The sequence below is a fragment of the Lepus europaeus genome, chromosome 16 (assembly GCF_033115175.1).
Source record: "Lepus europaeus isolate LE1 chromosome 16, mLepTim1.pri, whole genome shotgun sequence".
NCBI lineage: Eukaryota > Metazoa > Chordata > Mammalia > Lagomorpha > Leporidae > Lepus > Lepus europaeus.
In genome coordinates this window covers 38018216-38042324 of record NC_084842.1, presented here as the reverse complement: position 1 = coordinate 38042324, position 24109 = coordinate 38018216, and the positions used below count along the sequence as shown (strand labels likewise).

Genomic DNA, 24109 nt, shown 5'->3' with positions numbered 1-24109 from the left:
ATCTCTAATTAGTATTTCTTCTGCACACAGTAAAGTATGTCTCACTATTGAAAGTCAACACTGGATAGAACCAAAGTGAATTCAAATTTCAGAAGCTATGCAAATGATGAATATCTCTTTCAATATTAGCGGGAAAAGAGTATATTAAAATTTTAGAAACTTATAGTACTTTTTAATTATAAAATGCTTTCAGAGGCTTTTTGGAACTTACCAATAAGATATGATCTGGTAGAGCTGCAGCTCAAGCAAGGTTCATTGGAGCTGAAGTGTATCTAACTAGAAATACACGTTATCTAAGAGGCACCACAATTTCAGGACATTGGCAAAGGGTACAATAAGTCAGTGGATTATAGCAACCAGGGATCTGATGTTGCCAGCATCTGGAAAAACAGGAAGTTGAATAGAATCAAATAAGTCTGCACATACTATGTTGCAGAAATCTAGTCAGACTAGAGAAAGAAGAAAAAAGAAATGAATAAATACTAGAAGGTCTGAAAAATTGGGTTGTTGGAAACAGAAGTGTATGTGAATAGAAATCCAGTGAAAGTGAATAGAAGATAATAGGAAGTCCATATTCTATTATTCAATGGAAGGCACTCTGTTTTTTCATAGTTAAGGAATCATAGAAGCTGAACAGCTTCTGTCTGGTATAGGTATATCAGTAGGCCTGGGGCACAGCACTGTAGGTCAGCGGTCGCAGAACCATGAGTAGCCACAAGATGTGGTCCTCCTGGCTAGTCTTCCAGATAACTCATTCCCTCAGAGTAGCTAGTGAAAGTGTTTAAATATTTATGAAAGTAGTCTGGCCTGTAAAATAGTCTTAGCAACATGGCAGGAGCTAAATAAAGCAAAGCACCATCCTCTAGCAGCTGCACAGGAGCAGCTTGTCCTAAAAATACTTCCCTGTGTAAGAGACTCGACCTCTTCCAGGTTTCATCATCTTCTCGCATTGGCCATCGCCACATGTATTGTCACGATGATGATTTCCTTATCAAAATCTTCACTTTTCTGGTCCTCTCATTTTTTTCGTCTATTGGCTTGTGTTAATCCAACTGTCTGTTCCTTAGTCTACCCCAAGATGCGGAAGATTTATGAAAAGGTAGCATAATAATACCAACTTAATTGTCATACAAATTCCTAATAGTAATACTCAAAAATGAATAAATGGTTTGTATGAGCTATTCCACATATATATTTTACTTAAAGTTCAGAACAGCTTTGATAGGTTTTATTACCCTTAATTTTTAAAAACTTGGATTGCTAAGAATTTATAAGATTTCAAACAAAGTCAAACAGCTAATTGTTTGCAGAGCTGGACTAATTATAGGGTGTGATAATGTTCCATTACACTCCACTCTCTGACTTTGCATAATAGCATTTTAACAACATAGACTAATGACATGGGCAAATATGAGAGAGAGGTGCAACTAGGTTCAATTTTTAGCTTTCACATGTATCACTTATATAATTTGAAAAATCAAATTATGTTGCAGGTCTGCTGCTCTGTAGAATCGTTCTGAATATTATATATTGTATACTTATAGTAACTGGCCAATTGGACATATTAAAAGCTCAACTAAGGATAACTGTAATTATTAATTTAAGTTATTTTCATGTGAATTGTGGTGTTTACCTTTTCCTTATAATGAAGTTGGGATATAAAAACCAGTACTTCCCCTGTATTTCGGCTTCATTTCACCAAATCCACCTTTTAGATAAAGATGCCTCTTATGTCCTCATCCTCTTGGACCAAGGGAAAATTGAACTAAAAAAATTGTCAATACATCAGGTTTTTAAGGATGAGTTATTCATGTAATTTAAAACTTTTAAATGCCAAATCTGTATCAATCATTAGAATACATATGACAAATATAACAGACTAGAATTCGTTATTTTTATGTAGGGAAATATCAACAAAAGTCTATTAGCCCATATGTGTGTGCACGCACACACACATGTACACAAAGAAGTACAGAGTAAAAATGAAATAACCACCTGTGTACTCCATATGTAAGCCAAGTAAAAGGATCTAAGGCTATGTACCCTTCAAGAGTTCGATTTTGTGTTTCATATCTTAATTTTCTCTGATATTTATACCACCTGTATATTTATCCTTAAACAAATAGTTACATTTTGCCAATATTTGAGTTTTATCTAATATTGTATGATTTTCTTTTTTAACTCAGAATTGATTTTGAGACTCATCCACGTCAATATATGAAACATTACTTGGGTTTTTTGTTTGTTTTTAATTTTCTACAAGATCCCTCTCTTCTTGGACATGTGGATAATTCCCACATTCTAGTTGTCATGTGTAATGCTGGTATAAGTTGTCATCTGTGATATCCCTCAGACACTGAGACAGTTTTTCTGGGTAACAATTTAGCAATAGATTTGTACAAATAGGGAATGCACATTTCAGTTCTATTTGACTGTGATAAACTGTTTTCCAAAAGTAACATACAAATTTCACTAAAGTCAGTAATGGATGCAATTTCCCTTTCTCTATGTCTTTGTCAATTGCTATTATTGTTTGACTTTCTGTTCACAACTTGGTGATATGAAAAAAAATCTCTTATTTTCCCTTGCAATTCCATATTACTAAATTTTAGCATACGTTATCTCCTTTTTATGCTTATGAACCATTTGTTCTTTCTTTCTGGTAAAACTTTTTATTCATTTGTATTTCCATTGTGGTTTTGGTGAAGATATCTCATTCCACATTTTGTAGACTATATTTAAAAATCATTTTATGTATGGTTTAAGTATATATTATTTTGATATTAAATTCAGAAATATTTTTTTGAGGTTAGGACATACTGATTTTCTTTCATACACTTGATAAATTTTACTTTGACACTGATGTTTTCACTCTACATGGACTTCATTTTCATATGATGTAGAGGTTCAGTATTTGTTTAATTCTTATCAATTTAAATAACTGAAGAATCCTCAGCAACACTTACTGGAAAATTTACCTCTCCTTCTCTTGATCTGATGTGTTGACTTTATCATAAATTAGGTTGCCATATGTATATGCTCTCTTTCTGGGTTCTCAATTCTGTTCTGTGAATGAAAATCCCTACACCTTCACTATATGATTTTGCATCGTAGCTTTATAACAACGATGGATATTTGATAAATCTCATTATGAAGGCATTATTTCTTGCTCTTCTGCTTTGGGAATGTACTAGCATTCTTACCTTAAGCTCTTCATGCAAACTTTTATTCAGATTTAGGTATCACAAACACATATACACAAAACATTTGAAATATTGGAATTGTATTGAGCCTATTGATAAATTATGAGATAATTGACATTTTCCAATATCTAATAGTTCCATTGGTTTTCATTATATTTACTTATTTCTTTATTATCTTTAGGGATGTGTTTTAAGTTCATTTATTTTAATTTTATTCTCATCATTTTTAGAAATATGTTATATGTATTGATTTTTTTGAAATTCCACATTGTTACCAGATGGCTTATTGAAATAACAATTTTTAGTATTGATATGAATTTAGAAAATTGTATTTTTTATTACTTAAAATCATTTACCTGTAGGCTAACATGAATTATATCTACAAATAATTACAATGATTTAAAGGTGCTTTCTTTACATCATGGAGTTTATTCTTTTAGCCCTTTTTGCCCAGGTATAACACTAGTCATGAACACTAGTGGAATGCAAATGACTGGATTTCACTTTTTTAACAGCTGTGCAGTATTCCATAGAGTACATATCCCATAATTTTTTTATTTAGTCTTCCATTGATGGGCATTTAGGTTGATTCCATGTCTTGGCTTTTGTGAATTGAGCTGCAATAAACATAGATGTGCAGATGTCTCTTTTATTTGCTGATTTCATTTCCTTTGAATAAATTCCGAGGGGTTGAGTAGATGGGTCATATGGTAAGGCTATATTCAGATTTCTGAGGTATCTCCAAACTGTCTTCCACAGTGGCCTTACCAGTCTGCATTCGCACCAACAGTGGATTAAGGTAGCTTTTTCCCCACATCCTCGCCAGCATCTGTTGTTTATTGATTTTTGTATGAAAGCCATTCCAACCAGAGTGAGGTGAAACCTCATTGTGGTTTTGATTTGCATCTCCCTGATGGCTAGTGATCCTGACCATTTTTTATGTGTCTGTAGGCCATTTGGATTTAGTATTTTTGAGAAATGTCTATTTAAGTCCTTTGCCCACTTCTTGACTGGGTTGTTTGCTTTGCTATTATTGAGTTTTTTGATCACTTTATATATTCTGGTTATTAATCCTTTATCAGTTGCATGGTTTGCAAATAAATTCTCCCATTCTGTTGGTTGACTCTTTACTTTCCTCACTGTTTCTTTTGCTGTACAGAAACTTTTCAATTTGATGTAATCCCACATGTTAATGTTGGTTTTTATTGCCTGTGCCTGTGAGGTCTTTTCCAGGAACTCTATGCCTAGGCTGATGTCTTCCAGGGTTTCCCCAATGCTTGCTAGTTATTTGATGATACTGGATCATAGATTTAGGTCTTCAATGCATTTTGAATGGATTTTTGTGTAAGGTGTAAGGTAGGGGTCTTGCTTCATTTTTCTGCATGTGAAATCCAGTTTTCCCAGCACCATTTGTTGAAGAGACTGCCCTTGCTCCAAGAAATGGTTTTAGCTTCTTGGTTGAATATAAGTTGGTTGTAGATGTTTGAATTGATTCCTGGCATTTCTATTCTGTTCCATTGGTCTATGCATCTGTTTTTGTATGAGTACCAGGCTGTTTTAACTATAATTGCCTTGTAGTGTGTCTTGAAATCTGGTATTTTTATGCCTCCAGCTTTAGTTTTGTTGTATAAGATTGCTTTAGCTATCCTAGGCCTCTTATATTTCCAAATGTATTGCATCATCATTTTTTCTAGGTCTGAGAAGAATGTCTTTGATATTTTGATTGGCATTGAATTGAATCTGTAAATTATTTTCAGAAGAATGACATTTTGATGATTGATTCTTCTAATCATGAACATGGAAGATATTTCCATTGTTTTATGTCTTCTTCTATTTCTTTCTTTAAAGTTTCATTATTCTCATTATAAAGATCTTTGACCTCCTTGGTTAAATTTATTTCAAGGTATTTAATTTTTGTAGCTATTGTGAATGGGATTGATCTTTTAAATTCTTTCTCAGCCATGGCATTGTCTATGTATACACAGGCTGTTGTTTTTGTGTGTTGATTTTATAATCTGCTATTTTACCAAATACTTTTTTGAGTTCCAGTATTCTAGTGGAATCATTTTGTTCCTCTATGTATGTAATCATATAATCTGCAAATAAGGATAGTTTGACTTCATCCTTACTGATCTGAATCCCTTTGATTTTTTTCTTTCCTGATTGCTCTGGCTAACTCTTCCAGGACTATATTGAATAGCAATGAAGAGAGTGGGCATCCTTGTCTGGTTCCAGATATCATCAGGAATGCTTCCAGTTTTCCCCATTCAATGGGATGCTGGCCGTGGGTTGGTTGTAGATTGACTTATTTATGTTGAGGAATATTCCTTCTAGACCAAATTTGCTTAGAGTTTTCATCATGAAAAGATGTTGTATTTTATCAAATGCTTTCTCTGCATCTATTAAGATAATCATATGGTTTTTCTTCTGTAGTTTTTTAATGTGGTATATCACATTGATTGATTTACAAATGTTGAACCATCCCTGCATACCAGGGATAAATCCCACTTGGTCTGGGTGAATGATCTTCCTGATGTGTTGTTGAATTTGATTGGCCAGGATTTTGTTGAGGATTTTTGTGTCTGTGTTCATTAGGGAAATTGGTCTATAGTTTTCTTTTAAAAAAAAAAAAGATTTATTTATGTATTTGAAAATCAGAGTTGCACAGAGAGAGGAGAGGGAGAGGGAGAGAGATAGAGAAAGAGAGAGAGAGAGGTCTTCCATCTGGTGGTTCACTCCCCAATTGTCCTCAATGGCCGGAGCTGTGCTGATCCAAACCTAGGTTCCAGTAGCTTCTTCTGGGTCTCCCATGCGGGTGCAGGGGCCCAAGCACCTGGGCCATCTTCTACGGCTATCTCAGGCCATAACAGAGAGCTGGGTTGGAAGTGGAGCAGCCAGGTCTCGAAGCAGCATCCATATGGGATGCTGATGCTTCAGGCCAGGGCATTAACCCACTGTGCCATGCCACTGGCCCCTGTCTATAGTTTTCTTTCTCTGTTGCATCTTTTCCAGATTTAAGTGATGCTGGCTTCATAGATGGAATTTGGGGGGATTCCATACCTTTCAATTTTTTTAAATAGCTTGAGAAGAATTTGAGTTAGTTCTTCTTTAAATGTTTCATAGAATTCAGCAGTGAGTCCATCCAGTCCTGGGTTTTTCTTTGGGGGGGGGTGTCTTTATTACTAACTCAATTTCTGTCTCAGTTATGGGTATGTTTAGGTTTTCTATGTCTTCATAGCTCAGTTTAGGTATGTTGTATGTGTCCAGTAATCTATCCATTTCTGGTTTCCCAATTTGTTACCATACAGCTCTTTGTAGTAATGTCTGATGATTCTTTTTATTTCTGTGGTGTCTGTTGTCACATTTCCTTTTTCATCTCTAATTTTGTTGATTTGGGTTTTCTCTCTTTTTTTTTGTTAGTTGCATCAATGGAGTGTCAATTTTCTATATGTTTTCAAAAAAAAAACAGCTCTTCGTTTTGTGATCTTTTGTAATTTTTTTGGTTTCAATTTTTTTATTTATTCTCTAATTTTAATTATTTCTTTCCTCTACTGGTTTTGGGTTTAGTTTGCTGCTTTTCTTCCAGGTCCTTGAGGTGCTTAGATAGTTTATGCACTATTGAGAAGAATGTGTATTCTGCAACTGTAGGTTGAAAAGTTCTGTAGATATCTACTAGGTGTGTTTGGTCTGTGGTGTCAATTAAATCTGATGTTTCCTTACTGATTTTCTGTTTCATTGATCTTTTCCTTGCTGAGAGTGGAGTATTGAAGTCCCCCATCACTATTATATTTGGGTCTATATCTCCCTTTAAATCCTTTAACATTTCATTTAAATAGCCAGATGCCCTGTGGTTGAGTGCATATACATTTATAAATGGTCACATCTTCCTGTTGAATTGATTCTTTGATTCTTATATAGTGTCCTTCTTTGTCTCTCTTGATGGTTTTTGCATTAAAGTCTATTTTGTCTGATATTACCATGGCCACACCAGCTCATTTTTGGTTTCTGTTGATGTGGATTATCTTTTTCCATTCTTTCACTTTCAGTCTGTGAGCATCTTTGCAGGTAAGATGTGTTTCCTGTAAGCAGCAAATAGATGGGTTTTCTTTTTAAATCCATTCAGCCAGTCTGTGTCTTTTAACTGGGGAGTTAAGACCATTTACATTCAGTTTTACTGAATACTTACTGAATACTTTTTACCAACTTGCCCTGCCATGTTTCTGTAAATAGTTCTATTTATGTACTTCGGATTTCATTTGTTTTTTTGCTGGGTAATTATCTACTTTTCCAGTGATATTTCTGTTTCAGTGTTTGTGTGTAGCACGTGTTTGAGCATGTTAGTAATCTAAGTTGACAGTGTTTTTCTCCTAAAACTTGGAGTATATCTCGCCATTCTCTCCTTGCCTGTAGGATTTGTGATGCGAAGTCTGGGGTGAGTTAATCAGGTTTCCTCTGAATGTGATTTGTCATTTCTCTTGGGCACATTTTAGGATCTTTTCTGAGCTTTGCCACTATGTGTCTAGGTGAGGATCTTTTCTGGTCATGTCTATTGGGAGTTCTGTGTATTTCCTGAACTTGGATGTCCCTTTCTTTCTCCAGAAGGGAGAAAGGCCTTCTAATCCTTTCTCTGTTTCAATGCCTTCTGGAATTCCTAGTATCCAAATGTTGGATTGCTTGATAGAACCTTGCAGATCTTCAACCATGTTTTTCAATTTCTGATTTCTTCATCTTGTGCTTGGTCTATGTTATTTCCAGAAATTTGTCTTCTAGTTTCTTCAGTCTCATTTATTCTATTTTTGAGACTGTCCACTGCATTTTTATTTGCTCTATTGAATTCTTCATATCTAAAATTTCATTCTGATTTCTCTTCAATATCTCAATTTCCTGGGAACACTTTTCAATTAGGTTATGAATGCGTTTTTGATTGATCCTAAGTAATCCAATGATTGATTTTCTGAATTCTGTTTCTGGCATATCTTCAATCCCTTGCTCTTCTGCTTCTATATTGAACAGCTGATGCATTCTTCCATTCTGGGGCTAATACTACCTTCCTTAGTTTTATTAAAAAATTTTCCCTTGTTTTTCAGCATTTCCAATTCCTTTTATCTTTAATATGTGTTTTGATTCTTGCAGCAAGATTTCCCTATGCTAAGAGCTGCTATGTGTCTATGTTGCCAGTGGAAATACATAGCCCCACCTCTGGAGGTCCTGCTTGCTTATAGGTGGTGATGGGGGCAGATAGGAGAGCTCTTGTGAGCTAAGCCCCGCCTACATGTTCCAGGCTCTGGTGTGTAAAACGAGCTAGGGATTTCAATATTCAGAACTTCTTGCTGCTGTACAGTTCGTGTTGTGGTGGGAGGAAACCACTTTGAACTTTTGTGATCCTTGCTTCTGGGTAGAGGGTGTAAGGAGAAGTGGCCCCACAATCGATGGGCATGCACACAGAAGGTAAATACGGTGGCGACGTGTTTATTTTCAGAGATGTAAACAGACAATATGGCTTCTCCCAGCGGACTGCAGGTCCAATTGAGGGGGGTGGGGGGATGTGGTTGGGCAGGGGTATGGTATGCCCTAATTCATCTTTTCTCCTATTCTTCCCTCCTGAATTTCAAACAATTCCCCCAGTTCTCCTGCCCACTGCTAACCGTAGCTTCGTGCACTCGTGACTTCGTGTCTCACCTGGTCTGCCAGGGGAGGGGGGAGGGTGTGGCGTCAGTCACCCTATTTGGCTTATCTGCAGCATCTCTTGTGTCTCAGTGACATTTTGCAAACCCTGTGTGGCCCTGCTCAGTCTCTGCTGGACTCCCGGGTTTCTCTGCTCAAAACTCTTGCAGCTCTGTCACCAGTCTGCATCCCCTTTTCTGATTAACCATCTGTTTCCACCCCCCCGGAGACTAACAATGGCCTGTTGCTATGCCACCATCTTGGCTCCCCTCCCATAATCTCGTATTGAAGTGTTGTATTCTTTTGAGAGCATCGTGTTGTCTTCCTTATTCTTGCTTCTTGAATTGTCACATTTGTTGTTTGGCATTTGTGGAGATATTAGTTGGATTTCTCTTTTTTTTTCCTGCTGTGGCAGCTTTTATTGTTGTACTATGACTCTGTAGATAAGTGGACTGTCTGCTTTCAGTGAATCTTTAGAGACTTGTAGTGGATGCGGCCAGAGAGCACTGGTCAATTCTCCAGGATTAAGGGCTGATTACCAAACCAGGATTACCAGGCTTGGCATAGTAAATCTCTCTCTCTCTCTCTTTTTTAATCAGAAGGGAAGTATATTCTACTCAGCTAAGTTCTTCTCCTCGATAGAGACCAGTGTCTGAGCACTAGCCCCAGTGGCTATGTTTGTCTGCTCTGTCCCAAGAACCACACAAAGGATCTGCGTAGTCCTCAGTATAAGTTCAGATTCCCCAGTGATGTCTCTCATCAGATAACCAGGAACCCCTGAGCTTGTGGCGTCTCTCACTCAGACTGCTCAAAGTCCCAGCCACATCGTGAGTTCTCCCACACACCCTCGGGTTTTTTTGTTTTTTTGTTTTTTCCACAGTCCCAGTTCAGAAGCTTCACACAGTCACAAGCTCCTAACCCCCTGTTATTTCTTATTTCTCCCCACCAGAGTCAGGAGTCTCCGCTTGGCTGATTGCCAGGTGCAAACAAGAGGTGGCGCAGATGCTATGTATGTCCAAAATGGCACCCTTTGTAAGGTGATTGGAGAGAGAGAAACATGTCCATACCTTCTTTTTTTTTTTTTTTTTTTCCACTCCTCCAGTTTGGCTGATACACTTTCCAACACAGGGCTTCAAGCCTCATTCCCTCTAGACTCTCCATGCTGCTTTTTCGCCAGTGGCTTAGGCTACTCTGGTCACTTCTCACCTCATTTTCCAGCGCTGGTGTGTAGGCTCATGGCTGTTGGAGTACCGAGCCGTGGGCACCCACACCCTACACAAAAGTCCTCCTTGACCCTCTAATTTCAGTAGTTTCCTCTGCCAATTTTTTTCCCTAACTCTTCCCTGAGACTACAAATCTCCACTTTTTTTGAACTATCTTCTCCTGGACTAGAGCAGTAAGCTCCTTCCCTACTCTGCCATCTTGGACCACTCCCAGCCTTTCTTCTATTGTAGGATAAACATTGAAGACTCTAATCTTACCTCTAAATGTTACTTTAAATACATTGAACTATTTTGTGGCCCAGTGTTTTCATATTTACCTGTTTGTCTTTCAGCTATATTTTGAAATATCTTCTCTAATAAACAAATTATGTTTAAAAAATAAATTCTATAGAATACCTCCTGATGAAATCTCAGTAATCTTATAAAAATATAAAGCATAATAGGTAGTATGCATTTAATTGAATTATTTGTGCTTTGATTGTTGTTATTTTGGTTTTTTTGTTTTGGTAATCACAACTTTGTAACTTATCTGGTAATTTCTGAGATATCAGATACCTTAAATGTTTATAAGTAGTATGTGTGAGTTTATGCCATTCCAAAGAGCAGTGAAAATATATATATTACTTGCAGCTTTGAGGAAATAGAGATTTCTTGCATTTAAAAAATAAAATGAGCCAATATTCTGGCACAGAGAGTGAAGCTGCCATTTGCACCCCTTTGGGTATGCTCCATATAGTCCCAGCTACTCTATTTCCAATCCAGCTCTTGTTGATGAGCCTGTGAAATCAGAAGATGGTCCAAGTTCTTGGTCCCCTGCCACCCACTTATCTGAAGTTCTGGTTCCTGGTGTTGGCTGTTGTTTACAGTTGGGGACTGAACCAGTGGAAGGAAGAGCTTTCTCGCTTTCTTTTTCTTTCTCTCATCATTTTTTTAAATGAGTAAAACTGTGAAAAAATCTGGATGAGAGACAAGTGAAGGGGACCCCAAGACTTCATATGCAACTGCAGGATTCTTTTCTAGCATATCCTTGCCCTTACAGTTAAAGTAAATTATGATTATCAAAAATTTTAGAAGAATTCTAACAATGTTCAAAGAAGCCCAGCGTTTTTATTCTCCTATAATCTCTTCCTTCATCATTTTGGGCTAAACAACTTTTCCTGTAGAAGAGGAGTATCAACCTCACATCCAGAGATGCAAAGGTATCCTAGAAATTTTCAAACAAATTATGAGCCATAAAGGCATGTCTTTTTAAAAAGCTTTTATTTATTTATTTTGACAGGCAGAGTGGACAGTGAGAGAGAGAGACAGAAAGGTCTTCCTTTTCCGTTGGTTCACCACCCAATGGCTGCTGCAGCCAGCGCGCTGCAGCCAGCGCACCACACTGATCCGAAGCCAGGAGCCAGGTGTTTCTCTTGGTTTCCCATTCGGGTGCAGGGCCCAAGGACTTGGGCCATCCTCCACTGCACTCCTAGGCCACAGCAGAGAGCTGGACTGGAAGAGGAGCAACTGGGACAGAATCCAGCACCCCAACCAGGACTAGAACCCAGTGTGCAGGTGCCACAGGCGGAGGATTAGCTTGGTGAGCCCCAGGGCCTGCCTTTAAAAAGCTTTAAAGCAAATCTTAAAGCATAAAGGCATGCATTGAAATAAGCTAAAGTTGTGCTTTCAAGCAATTAATTCTCTGGTTTCTTTCTCATAAATTATTACTAACTTAGTGATACTTTACGTATAATTATTTATTCTAATCATATATTCTTTGTATATACATTTTGTGAATTTTACATTCTTTGAAAATTTATTACATTTCATATTTTAATACTTTTTCACCCTCAGTTCAACTTTATCACAAAATTGATAAGCATGCTTTTAGGATCTTCTTCAGTTTATAAATTTGAGTTGAAGCAACTGAAATGTTGATTCCTTTGATACAATATGAAAAACAAAGTACAATTTGATGTCTACCCATTATGCAATATACATTGGGTATAATCATTAGCTCCTAAAGAATTATCCAGCTGACATTTTTCCATTTATAATTAAAAAAATACCAATATGCTTCTGAAATAAAGATGAACTCTGCTTGTTGCATTTCCCTGAATTGTAGTTCTAATAACAGGTGCTCAGAGTTGGAAAGAAAACATAATTAGTTTAAAAGCTGTTTGTGAATTAATGTTTCGTATTTACTAACTCTCACCACATTTTTTTTTCTAATTGGTAAAAAATAGTCTAAAAACTCCAGAGTGATATGTGTGTTTCTGTGCGTGGGTTGTACATATTTGTTTTAAAAAAACAATATCAGGAATATTGGTATTTCTATAAAACACATATTTAGTTTGTTACTTGAACATTTTCCTTGTCTAGTCTTCTTTTTACTTTAACTCAAACAGATTTTCACAGTGTTTATCAATGGTTTTTGGATTTCCATATAAGTGAGTTCAGCATTTATAAACCTGCTTTGAACTCTTCTTTTTGATCTTATTTCTTTGAAATAGGTTATGCTTTCATAATCATAATCAATCCATGAATTCAACTGAAAACCTCAGGAATTCTGTGAAATGACATCTAAACTTTCTCAGTTAATCAAACTTGTAAGTTTAAACTTCCAAGTGTTTATTGAGTTCATTCATCTTCCTCATTTTCTCTTTTACCTATTGAAGAATTGGTTTAAATGTTATCATATATCTAATATTACAGCAATATCTGGAGAAAAGTGAAAAAATGAACAATAGTGGGTCATGCAAAGTATGCAACATGGTAGGAGAACTTTTCACTGTTGACACCATTGTCATTCTGACCCAAATCATTAATCTCTATTGTCTGTACTATTGCAATTTTTTCTTAACTTATCTCATTGCCCCATAGATCTAACAATATCAGCCAGAGTGATTTTCTGCAAATATTTCAAGAACACTTCATTTATCAGTTCAAATGCTTGTGAAGGTTGATCATTGTATTTAAAACTTTAGTCCACGATGTATGAAGCCCAATGTCATAGACACCTGATCCATGTCTGATCTCATCTCCTATTGATTGACCCTCATTCTCTCCACTGGCCACATTAACCACTTTCTTCTTTAAATAGACTACATATGTTCCAACATTTTTAAAATGTTCTTCCTGCTACCTCAACCATTCCATCCACCTCTTCACAAATACACACTTCCCCTCAAGATGTCAACTGCATATATATCCAAATAAGAAAGCCAGTCAATCACCATTTTTTTTTTTTTTTGGACAAGCAGAGTGGATAGTGAGAGAGAGAGAGAGAGAGAGACAGAGACAGAGACAGAGAGAAAGGTCTTCCTTTTTGCCGTAGGTTCACCCTCCAATGGCTGCTGCGGCCAGCGCATCATGCTGATCCGAAGCAAGGAGCCAGGTGCTTCTCCTAGTTTCCCATGCGGGTGCAGGGCCCAAGGACTTGGGCCATCCTCCACTGCCTTCCCGGGCCATAGCAGAGAGCTGGACTGGAAGAGGGGCAACCGGGATAGAATCCGGTGCCCCAACCGGGACTAGAACCCGCTGTGCCGGCGTCGCAAGGCGGAGGATTAGCCTGTTGAGCCACAGCGCCGGCAATCACCATATTATAAAAATAAATACAGTGTCTTTCGTTTACTCTCTGCCTCTTTACATTGCCTCCTTTGTCTTTATAGCAGTTATCTTTCTGTCTACATACATGTGCATTCAATTTTAATGAATTTTCACAATTATGACACCATGAAATAATGCCACTTGCCCAAAGGTTCATCACCATATCTTAAATTAAACTGGATTTTTTTAAAATAATACTACTCCTACATTAGGAAAGTATTGTGAAAGGAATATTATTCAGCAATACAAAATTATTTCTACCATTTGCATCAAAATGGATGTATCATGCAAAGCTACATAAGCCGGGAAAAAAAAAAGTACCACACGTTCTCCCTTAAATGTGGGAACTAAAATTTAAAAAAAAAAAAAGAAGTAAACACCTGTGTTTATCAGTTTTGCTGCAAATATAGTTTTGAGAAACTTTGTCTTATACTTTTGTCAAACAAGTGGTTAGGGATGTACTTTAGGGCTTTAATGATCTGTGATTACTTTAAATTATACTGTGTATAGGTTAAATGATCAAATCCATTCAATTTTTTTTATTTATTTATTTTTTGACAGGCAGAGTTAGACAGTGAAAGAGAGAGACAGAGAGAAAGGTCTTCCTTCCATTGGTTCACCCCCCAAATGGCCGCTACAGCCGGCGCACTGTGCCAATCCTAAGCCAGGAGCCAGGTGCTTTTCCTGGTCTCCCATGCGGTTGCAGGGCCCAAGCACTTGGGCCATCCTCCACTACCTTCCCGGGCCACAGCAGAGAACTGGACTGGAAGAGGAGCAACCAGGACAGAATCTGGCGCCCCAACCGAGACTAGATCCCAGGGTGTCGGCATGCAGGCAGAGGATTAGCCAAGAGAGCCACGGTGCCAACCAATTCAATTGTTTACTGTTTTTCCCTATATTCCCACTAACCTAGGATCTTTGTGCTTTTTACTTGTAAAATTTCTTATTTGGTAAAGCATTAATATTTTTACCATAATGTTAATTTAAAATATGTTACCTCAAAACCTAAAAAAGAGAAGAAAAGGGGGAGGGAGGGAGGAGGGGAATATTATTATATTCTTAGAATTATATATATGATCTATATTGAATCTAGGAACAATTAATTATTTTAAAGCCATGCTCACTTTTTTTACTTCACAATTTATTATAACAACACATTGTTAGCATTATAACATTACGATAGTTTATGACATTGCAGCAGATTTTAACATCAGTGCTTTTGATGACATCAGAAAGCTGTTTAGAGCATCACAATAGAATATGACATTGCAAATAGGTTGCTAACATCACAATTGTGGTTTGTGACATCACAGCAGTATTTCATGATATCCTAATTATATCTCCATGATAGTTCTGACACCACATTGATTATGATGTCACAGTTTTGGTTTATGACACCATAATTGATTATGGATTGAAATAGTATGTTTATGCTTTCACAAAAGTTTTATCACATTAAAATCAGTTACAACACAATGATTCATTAAGATATCATAATGTTAGGTTTTATGACCAAAATTTATTGTGACATCACAATGTAGTATACTACATACTTAGAGCTTATGATTTGACAGTTGATTTTTATATCATGCATTGCCTTATAGCATCACAATTATGGCCTCATCGTGGTACTTTTGTGACACCACAATTTATGACTATACAATGATTTGCTCATAACATCACAATTCAATATTTAGTACATCACATTAGTTGTTTAGTACATCATATTTATTGTTGTCTCATTCTTATTTTTTAACTTTTATTTAATAAATATAACTTTCCAAAATACAACTTTTGGATTATAGCAGCTTTTTCCCTATATGACCTCCCTCCCACCCGCAACCATCCCATCTCCCGCTCCCTCTCCCATCCCATTCACATCAAGATTCATTTTCAATTATCTTTATATACAGAACATAAATTTAGTATATACTAAGTAAAGATTTCAACAGTTTGCACCCACACAGAAACACAAGTTATAAAGTACTGTTTGAGTACTAGTTATGCTGTTAATTCACATAGTATAACACATTAAAGACAGAGATCCTACATGGGGAGTAAGTGCACAGAGACTCCTGTTGTTGATTTAACAATTGAAACTCTTATTTATGACATCAGTAATCACCCAAGGCTCTTGTCATGAGCTGCCAAGGTTATGGAAGCCTCTTGAGTTTGCCAACTCCGATCTTATTTAGACAATGCCCTAGTCAAAGTGGAAGTTCTCTCCTCCCTTCAGAGAAAGGTACCTCCTTCTTTGCTGACCCCATTCTTTCCACTGGGATCTCACTCACAGAGATCTTTCATTTAGTTTTTTTTTTTTTTTTTTTTTCCCACAATGTCTTGGCTTTCCATGCCTGAAATACTTTCATGGGCTTTTTAACCAGATCTGAATGCCTTAAGGGTTGATTCTGAGGCCAGAGTGCTGTTTACGACATCTGCCATTCTATGAGTCTGCTGTGTATCCTGCTTCCCATGTTGGATCATTCTCTCCTTTTTAATTCTATCAGTTAGTATTAGCAGACACTAGTCTTATTTATGTGATACCTTTTACTCTTAATCCTATCATTGCGATCAATTCTGAACTGAAACTGATCACTTTGACTAGTGAGATGGCATTGGTACATGCCACCTTGATGGGATTGTGTTGGAATCCCCTGGCACGTTTCTAACTCTACCATTTTAGGGCAGGTCAGATTGAGCATGTCTCAAATTGTACATCTCCTCCCCCCTTATTCCCACTCTTATATTTAACAGGGATCACTTTTCAGTGACTTAAACACCTAAGAATAATTGTGTGTTAATTAAAGAGTTAAACCAATGGTATTAAGGAGGACAAAAAATACTAAAAAGAATAAAGTAGTAAGTTGTTCCTCGACAGCAGGACATGGGCTGATCAAGTCATTGTTTCTCATGGTGTCCATTTCACTTCAACAGGTTTCCTTTTAGGTGCAACAAAATGGAGGAATCTGGAAAACATCATGCTAACTTTTTATTTAAAAAAAGGAAAATATTATGAGAACTTGACACTACATGGTTACCATTTTTCTCAACTGGGATTGCATCTCATATCCCCTTAAACTTAATGACCCAGGTTATTTAGGATACACATTAATTTCTGTAGCAAAACATCTAAAGGGAGCACTAAAATTCAATTTGAAAAGAAGGAATTTACTGTGCTTTAAATGATTAACAGTAGGCTTTCCTAATTTCCTTTAAACCGCATCCCATATTAGTGCTGATCAGGGACCCATTTTGCTTTTCACTGTCTTTAGTCTACATAATTGTACAAGATTTCCAACCAAATAGAGTGGGAGACAGAAATGCACTCCACTTGGGAGAGACTCTATGTTGTTTTGCTATAATTACGATGGTTTCAGGTCATGATTTTTTGATGCCTCTTGTCTCTTAAAAACATTATTTGGCATTCTTTTTAATTCTACCAATGACATAGCACTGTTTGTTTTTAATAATTTACTATAATACACATCTGTGATGTGTTCTAAATAAATGTCTTAATGAAATTTGTTGAGAGGTGATCAACTTAGGGAAGTTATCAAAATAACATTCATTATTATTCATTAGATTAAAATTAATTTTAATGGAATATTTCCTTTGACAATTTTGTATAATAATGAAAAGGTAAAATGAAAATGATTTTGAGCATTCTGTTGAGATGTATCATTTATGTGTCTAAAAACAGAGCAAACTTTAGCTGAAACTAAATTGAGTGAAAATTATCTTGGGAAAAATTCCTTCAATCTGGCAATATAAAAATAGCAATGTAGAAATATCTCAGGAGATTTATTAAACTGTAATCAGTTTATATTAATACATATAGAAAAGGCTAGTTTTCAAAAACAGTTCAACTATTTGTTGCAAAACCCAGAAAATCTCTTCCTTAAAAATATAAAATTTCCTTGGGGAAGTACACATGAGATTCATTTGCTTTATTGTTCTCATTAGTAAGATGTGATTAAATGGTAGCAGCTATTACAGTATTATTTTAAGTATTAATGAAACTATATAATTAAATTATCTGGGCTATAGTATATGATAAAGAAATAATATTTTATATAAAAGTAACTCTGATTCTTTCATTTGTATAACTTGAGTCAATGGCCATAAATTTTCCCTTGCATTCACATCTACTCAATTAATGCAAACTTTCCCCCTAAAAAATAAAAGATTTTTAAAAGTAATTTGTACTTTAAGTTGAGTTATTTCTCTTTACTTTATGATTTATATGATAAACACTGAGTTTCTGTATCAAACCTATACTTCCTTCTTAGTACTGTATGTTAGTTTTGCCAAAAAATTTCCTTTATGTGGTAGTAGATGTGATAATTGTCAAACTGTATTTGGTCATAAATACCACACTTAGGTGAGGTGTTGGATGAGTAAATAATAACCCTAGATCATGAAGAAACAAGAGAATGTTCTGCTGAAAGAAGGTATCTGGCAAGAGACAAGAAAAAAAAAAAAAGATGAGAACATTGAGTAAATAAAAGGATTTGATGCTAAATAGATCAAGTAGATCTATTTAGATCCACTAAATAGATCATGGTTAAACTAATTTTGTGCCTGTCATTAATTTTCCTGAATACTTATAGCAAATTATATTTCCCCAGCTTTACACTTTTCCTATACTGTTGTTATATATGAAATGTAGCTAACTACTTGTCACATAGAAATTCAAATACCTGATATATCTAATATCGCTACCTAAACTTCAGGGCTAATAATTCTGTAACAGTAGTTCTGCTCTTGGAGCTCATGAAGTTTGCTTTATAATATAGGTATGGCTTTCTATTTTAATATAAGAGCTAAAACTTATCCTTACCTTTAGAGCTAAAATGTTTGTAGTTACATAGCATTTAAGTTTGAGAAATCAGATTAAGAGAACTCAAATTAGAAAATGGATTTTTTGTTATTTTGCCATAAAACAGAATATGACTATATTTCAATACATAACTTTTATACAAACAAAAAATAAAATACTACAGTAAAATAACAGAGAAAAATATGGTATTAAATTTATAGTACATGACAAAATGTTGACATATTTAATTTTAAATAAACTCTTAAATATGTGAACAGAGATGCTAATATTACAAGGGAAATAGGAAAAAATGGGGTGGAGGAGCAAGGAAAAGACCATGCAATAGCACACGTTACAACTAAGGTTATATTAAGATGATCTTGCTTGGCCGGCGCCATGGCTTACTAGGCTAATCCTCTGCCTGTGTACCGGCACCCTGGGTTCTAGAACCAGTTGAGGTGCCAGATTCTGTCCCGGTTGCTCCTCTTCCAGTCCAGCTCTCTGCTGTGGCCCAGGAAGGCAGTGGAGGATGGCCCAAGTGCTTGGACCCTGCACCCGCACGGGAGACCAGGAGGAAGCACCTGACTCCTGGCTTTGGATCGGCGCGGTGCGCTGGCCACAACGCAACAACCTTGGTGGACATTTGTGGGGTGAACCAATGGAAAAGGAAGACCTTTCTCTCTCTCTCTCTCTCTCTCTCTCTCTCTCACTGTCTAACTCTGACTATCCAAAAAAAAAAAAAAAAAAAAAAAAAAAGATGATCTTGCTTGGCATTTACAATGCTACCATTATGACATTAACAACATTTTTGCTGCAGGCTAATGCCATGATAATTTGACATTCTCCCATGATTTGAGGGATTATAATTTTTTCCAGCTCAGGCTATCACTAAGCTTAGTTTTTTAGGTATAACTTCATAAGCATTCAAGTGACTGCTTGAACATACTCCAAATTCATATCTAGGATCTGGCACAAATTTGTCAGTAATTAGTTATGAGCCTTTTTGGCTCCATTATCTAATGCATGCAACAGGACAAACATGTGTGTTTACCTGCTAGAGAAGGATAAATGCCAGCTCCAGAGGCTGACATCACAATCTTGTGTGTCAGTTTGACTTTTTGTGGTTTTTGAGCCAGATGAAAACAACAGTTCATCCTGACATTTTGTAGTCACGGAAACATGACGTAAGTAGTCCTTAGAAATTCTAAAAGCCTAGAACTGAGGTCATAGTATTTCAAGAAAAAAAATTTCTGATTAAAAAATGTTTAATACAGTGTATCATTTATAAAATATAGATATTATAACATAATAGAAAAAATAGGACTTCATGGATTAATAATTTACTAACAGTGTTTAGTTTACTGTTGTGAAATGACCAGAAAAGCAAAGCGGAATTAATATCACCAGCCATTTAATAATGATTTGAATTTCCATGGTGACAAACTGAGCCTTAGGGATCCAAATTCATTATTGGACTAGAATGACTAGATTGACATTCTCCCATGATTAATAAACAGTGGCCTAGATTGCAATCTAATAGAATTTGGTAGTACATATATTAATTTGGATATAGATGTTATGAGTAAAATTCACTTATGAATATAAATTTATTTGTTTTAAGAAATAATATTCATTAAGGAATAACCTGCAATTTAACAAAAGTTTTATGAATGAAGTTATTGGATTGGCAATTAATTTTCAAATCGTGTTTGGTAATAATAGGAAATATTTTATATAACTTAATAAAATATTTTATAAATGACATATCATAAAAACTACATTCAGAACCAAAAAGGCATTAAATCAATGAAGGCACTTCAAAAACTTTTACAGAAACTAGAATTAAAATGTGTTTATTTTGGTACAAGAACATGAAAATTCATTCATAAGTATTTTATTGTCTTAATTTATTTTTAGTATACAAATTTCATTTTTTCCACCTTACCCTTCCTCCCATCCAAGTCCCTAATTTTCATACTCTTCCCTTTCCTATTCTCATTATTATTTTTATAAGATGTATTTTTAGTTAGCTTTATACTCATAAGATTAACTCTACACTAAATAAAGATTTCAACTAATATTATGGAGGGACAAAAAACACTGATCCATAACAGTTGAGACAAGGGTTGTTCAAAACCATCGCATCTCAAAGTGTGAAGTTTACTCTTATAGAATAAATTTTAGGTACTCTATTAGTTTCCACAGATGAGGGAGACATTGTATTTTTCTCTTGGAAACTGACTTGTTTCACTAAGTATAATGATTTCCATTTGCATACATATGACACGATTTCATTCTTTTTTTACTGTTGTGTAATATTCCATAGTGTATATATGTTTTTTAAAATATGTAGTTTATATGAGCCTATTGAAGACCCCTCATATTATCCAAACCTGGAAAGTCATTGTCATGCTAAACATGAAGACCTAGCACTTCATTACTATTATTATTATAAAGAGAAAGCAAAAGAGAGAGAGAGGGAGAGAGATCTTCCATCATCTTGTTCACTCCCCCCCAAAAGCCTACAACAGCAAGAGCTAGGCCAAGATGAAGCCTGGAGCTAGGAACTTAATCTCCGTCTTCGAAGTAGGTGGCAGGGCCTCAGGTACCTGAACCATCACCTACTTCTTCCCAGGGTGTGCAGCAGCAGGAAGCTGGTATCAGAAGCAGAACCAGGACTCAAACCCAAACACTCTTGTAACTGCTGATTTGAACCCCAAGGACTTATTCTATCGACTGCGTAGAATGTGACTGATGAACTAGCAGAGGAGAAGGTGATGTTAGCATAGCTTATTGGAAAATGTAGAGACAGAAATTCCTACTCCCGATAAATCAGGCAGGCCTCTCAGTGAACTGAGAACCCAGTCTGCATTCAGATGGGTGTTTTTATGGACATGAGTGTGAGTCCCCCATTTCTTCTCCTCTCCTCCCTCTTCTGGGAAAATCTGCATAAAGGATTTCTAGATGTGGAATTCCCCTAAACAAACCCCTCCAGACAATACTGGCCATCGGGGTTCTTACATATTGGAGAAACAAATGATTCCTTCAGTCCAGTAGGGCCAGCTGTATCACTCCTTCAACTCAGTGACTTCCTTTTCATAAAGGACAGGCAAGGACACCTGGGGGCAAGGGAGACAGACAAGAGGCTGGGTCCTGCTTTAATACTTGTTTCTTCATTCCATTGCATATAAATTTATTTTCTCTAAAACTTGTTTTCTTCTGCCCTTCTTACACACATAGACTAAAAATACCTACCTGGCTGCCTTAACACTCTGATATTGGTTGCAGGTGTCTCAAGTGGCATGTTAATTGTTATACCAAATACCTGTTCCAGACCTAACATTTCTTACTACAGTCCTTTACTGTGTACTACAACTTCCCTCATTTTAGTCTCCCTGTATGTGTGGTGCTTCAACACGAGTATAGTGATTTATTACACATTAGGTGCATTTTTCTCACAAAATACCTTTCAAGGTTTGTCATCTAGGCCCTGGGACAACTAACTAATAATGCAGCTTTCAGTTCTTGCTCACAGACATCCCCACACAGAAAAGCTCCATCAAACAATTCTCTTAAAAGGATTTAGCTGTAAAATCCTCAAATCAGACGATAACAAATATCAGATAAACATTAACTGATTGTTCTATCTCTTGTTTCATCTAGTGTGCTAGTTATCTGGAAAAATGCAAATCTGTGTATACTCCCAGGAAAGTAAACTAAAACCAAGGGATGCACATAGAGCATGCTTTTTGAGCCAGGTATTTTAAATCTCAACAGTAAGGATAACAAGACTCAAGCTAGGACTCCCCTTCCCATTCCAGTTGATAAACTGGAGGCTTAGTTGTATATGTGCACGCAGATTCGTTTTCTTACTTTATACTTTCAATGCAGTCTTTTTAAAAGATCCATTTATTCATTTATTTTAAAAGCAATATGAGACAGAGAGATACAGACAGACAGATGATCTGTCCACAGATTCACTCCTCAAATGAGCACATCAGCCAGGGCGGGGGCAAGCTAAAGCCAGAAGCTAGGAACTCCATTAGGGTCTCACATAAGGGTTGCAGGGCCCAAGTACTTGGACCATCATGCCCTGCTTCTCAGGCATCTTAGCAGGGAGCTGTGTAGAAAGCAGAGTATTTGGGACTCTCAATTATGATGTGGGTATACAAAGCAGTGCTTTAATCCACTGCATATTGCAAACAATGCAGTCTTGTGTTAAAATTAATAGTCATGAAACATTCTTGTCAGCAGTTTAATTATAATTCTACTTAATTTTTAATCAAACTCATAATAAAACTATTAAGATTTAGAGTTGTAAAACTGCTAAATAATTATAGAATAATATTTCAAGTTCCTATTGCATGAAAAATGTCACTTTCAGCTACTAAAATGATATCTCTTATCAGATATTGGTACTGTTTTAAAAATAAAAAAATATATTTGACACAGATTAATGCAATACATTTACTGAAATATAAACTCCATATAAAGTTTTCGGACTTAAGATGTCTTCAAATATTTTAAACACAACAATATATTAGGTCCTGCACACAGAAAGCAGACACATAGATGAATTCAGCTACGAAAAATGTGTTTTAATGATAAACAGAAAATTGCTGTAAAGCAAACGATATTTTCGTTCTCAGCATTCCTGGACTTCAGGAGGATTTAAAGTTGGACAGGTTGCATTAGTAACTTCCCAGCCGCTTTTAGATGCACAGCAAGAGACTGCCTCCTGTGTAACTGTCTCCTCTTTATCTTCATGGGCTTCCGCTTCAGCTCTCCCTTTCCCTCACGATGAACTCACTCACATTGTGGCTCCAGGCAGTGAGGATAAGGCTGGCCAGGACAGTTGCCAGTCAGCTCGGATTACCTCAGGGAGATAAAGCGCTTATGCCATGCTTCCTCAAATGCCATAGGACAGTCTCACTTGACATGATTTTGCTTGATTCCAACAGTAAGCCAGGGCTGAAAAACTTTGGCTGCTGTAATATGGGAGGTTGGTACAACACACATCAAGCGTTGTGAATCACGCTTGGACATTATACAAATGAAATCGGTGAGGAAAGCAGGGACTTGGAGCACACTTTGCAATATAATCCACTTTTATGGCCTTCTGATTATTCTAAACAGTAAGCCCCCTTTGAAATAAAAAGATGTTGAAGCTGGGATGCTGTGATCCAGACTTGTATGCGACAGAGTTTTCCAGAGAAACAGAATCAACAGAATGTATATAGATAGATATATGGAGAGACTTACTTCCAGGAAGTAGCTCACATGATTGTGGGGACATAGTGTATTCTTAACCTGATGGCAGAAGCTAACTCAAAGAATTCCAGTTTGAGTCCAAAGGTGGTTTGAGGTCAGAATGCCTTCTGCTCCAGTGGGTCAGTATTTGTTCTATTTAAGGTTTTCAACAGATTGGATGAGGCTCACCTGCATTGTGAGAGTAATTTGTTTTACTTACTCAAAGTCCACCAATTTAAATGTTAATTTAATGTTAATTTAAATTTCCAAATAACACCTTCTGAAGAACATCTGAACAATGTTTTACCAAATATCTGGGCACCAGGACAGAGCCAAATTGACACATGAAACCATCAAGGAGG

The 24109-nt window shown here is 36.3% G+C and overlaps 1 protein-coding gene across 1 annotated transcript in view; it reads left to right on the top strand.

Annotated features, from left to right (window-relative positions):
• GALNTL6 (polypeptide N-acetylgalactosaminyltransferase like 6) overlaps positions 1 to 24109 on the top strand; it is a 1248724-nt gene that overhangs the window by 395018 nt on the left and 829597 nt on the right. The gene's annotated exons all lie outside the window — the stretch shown is intronic.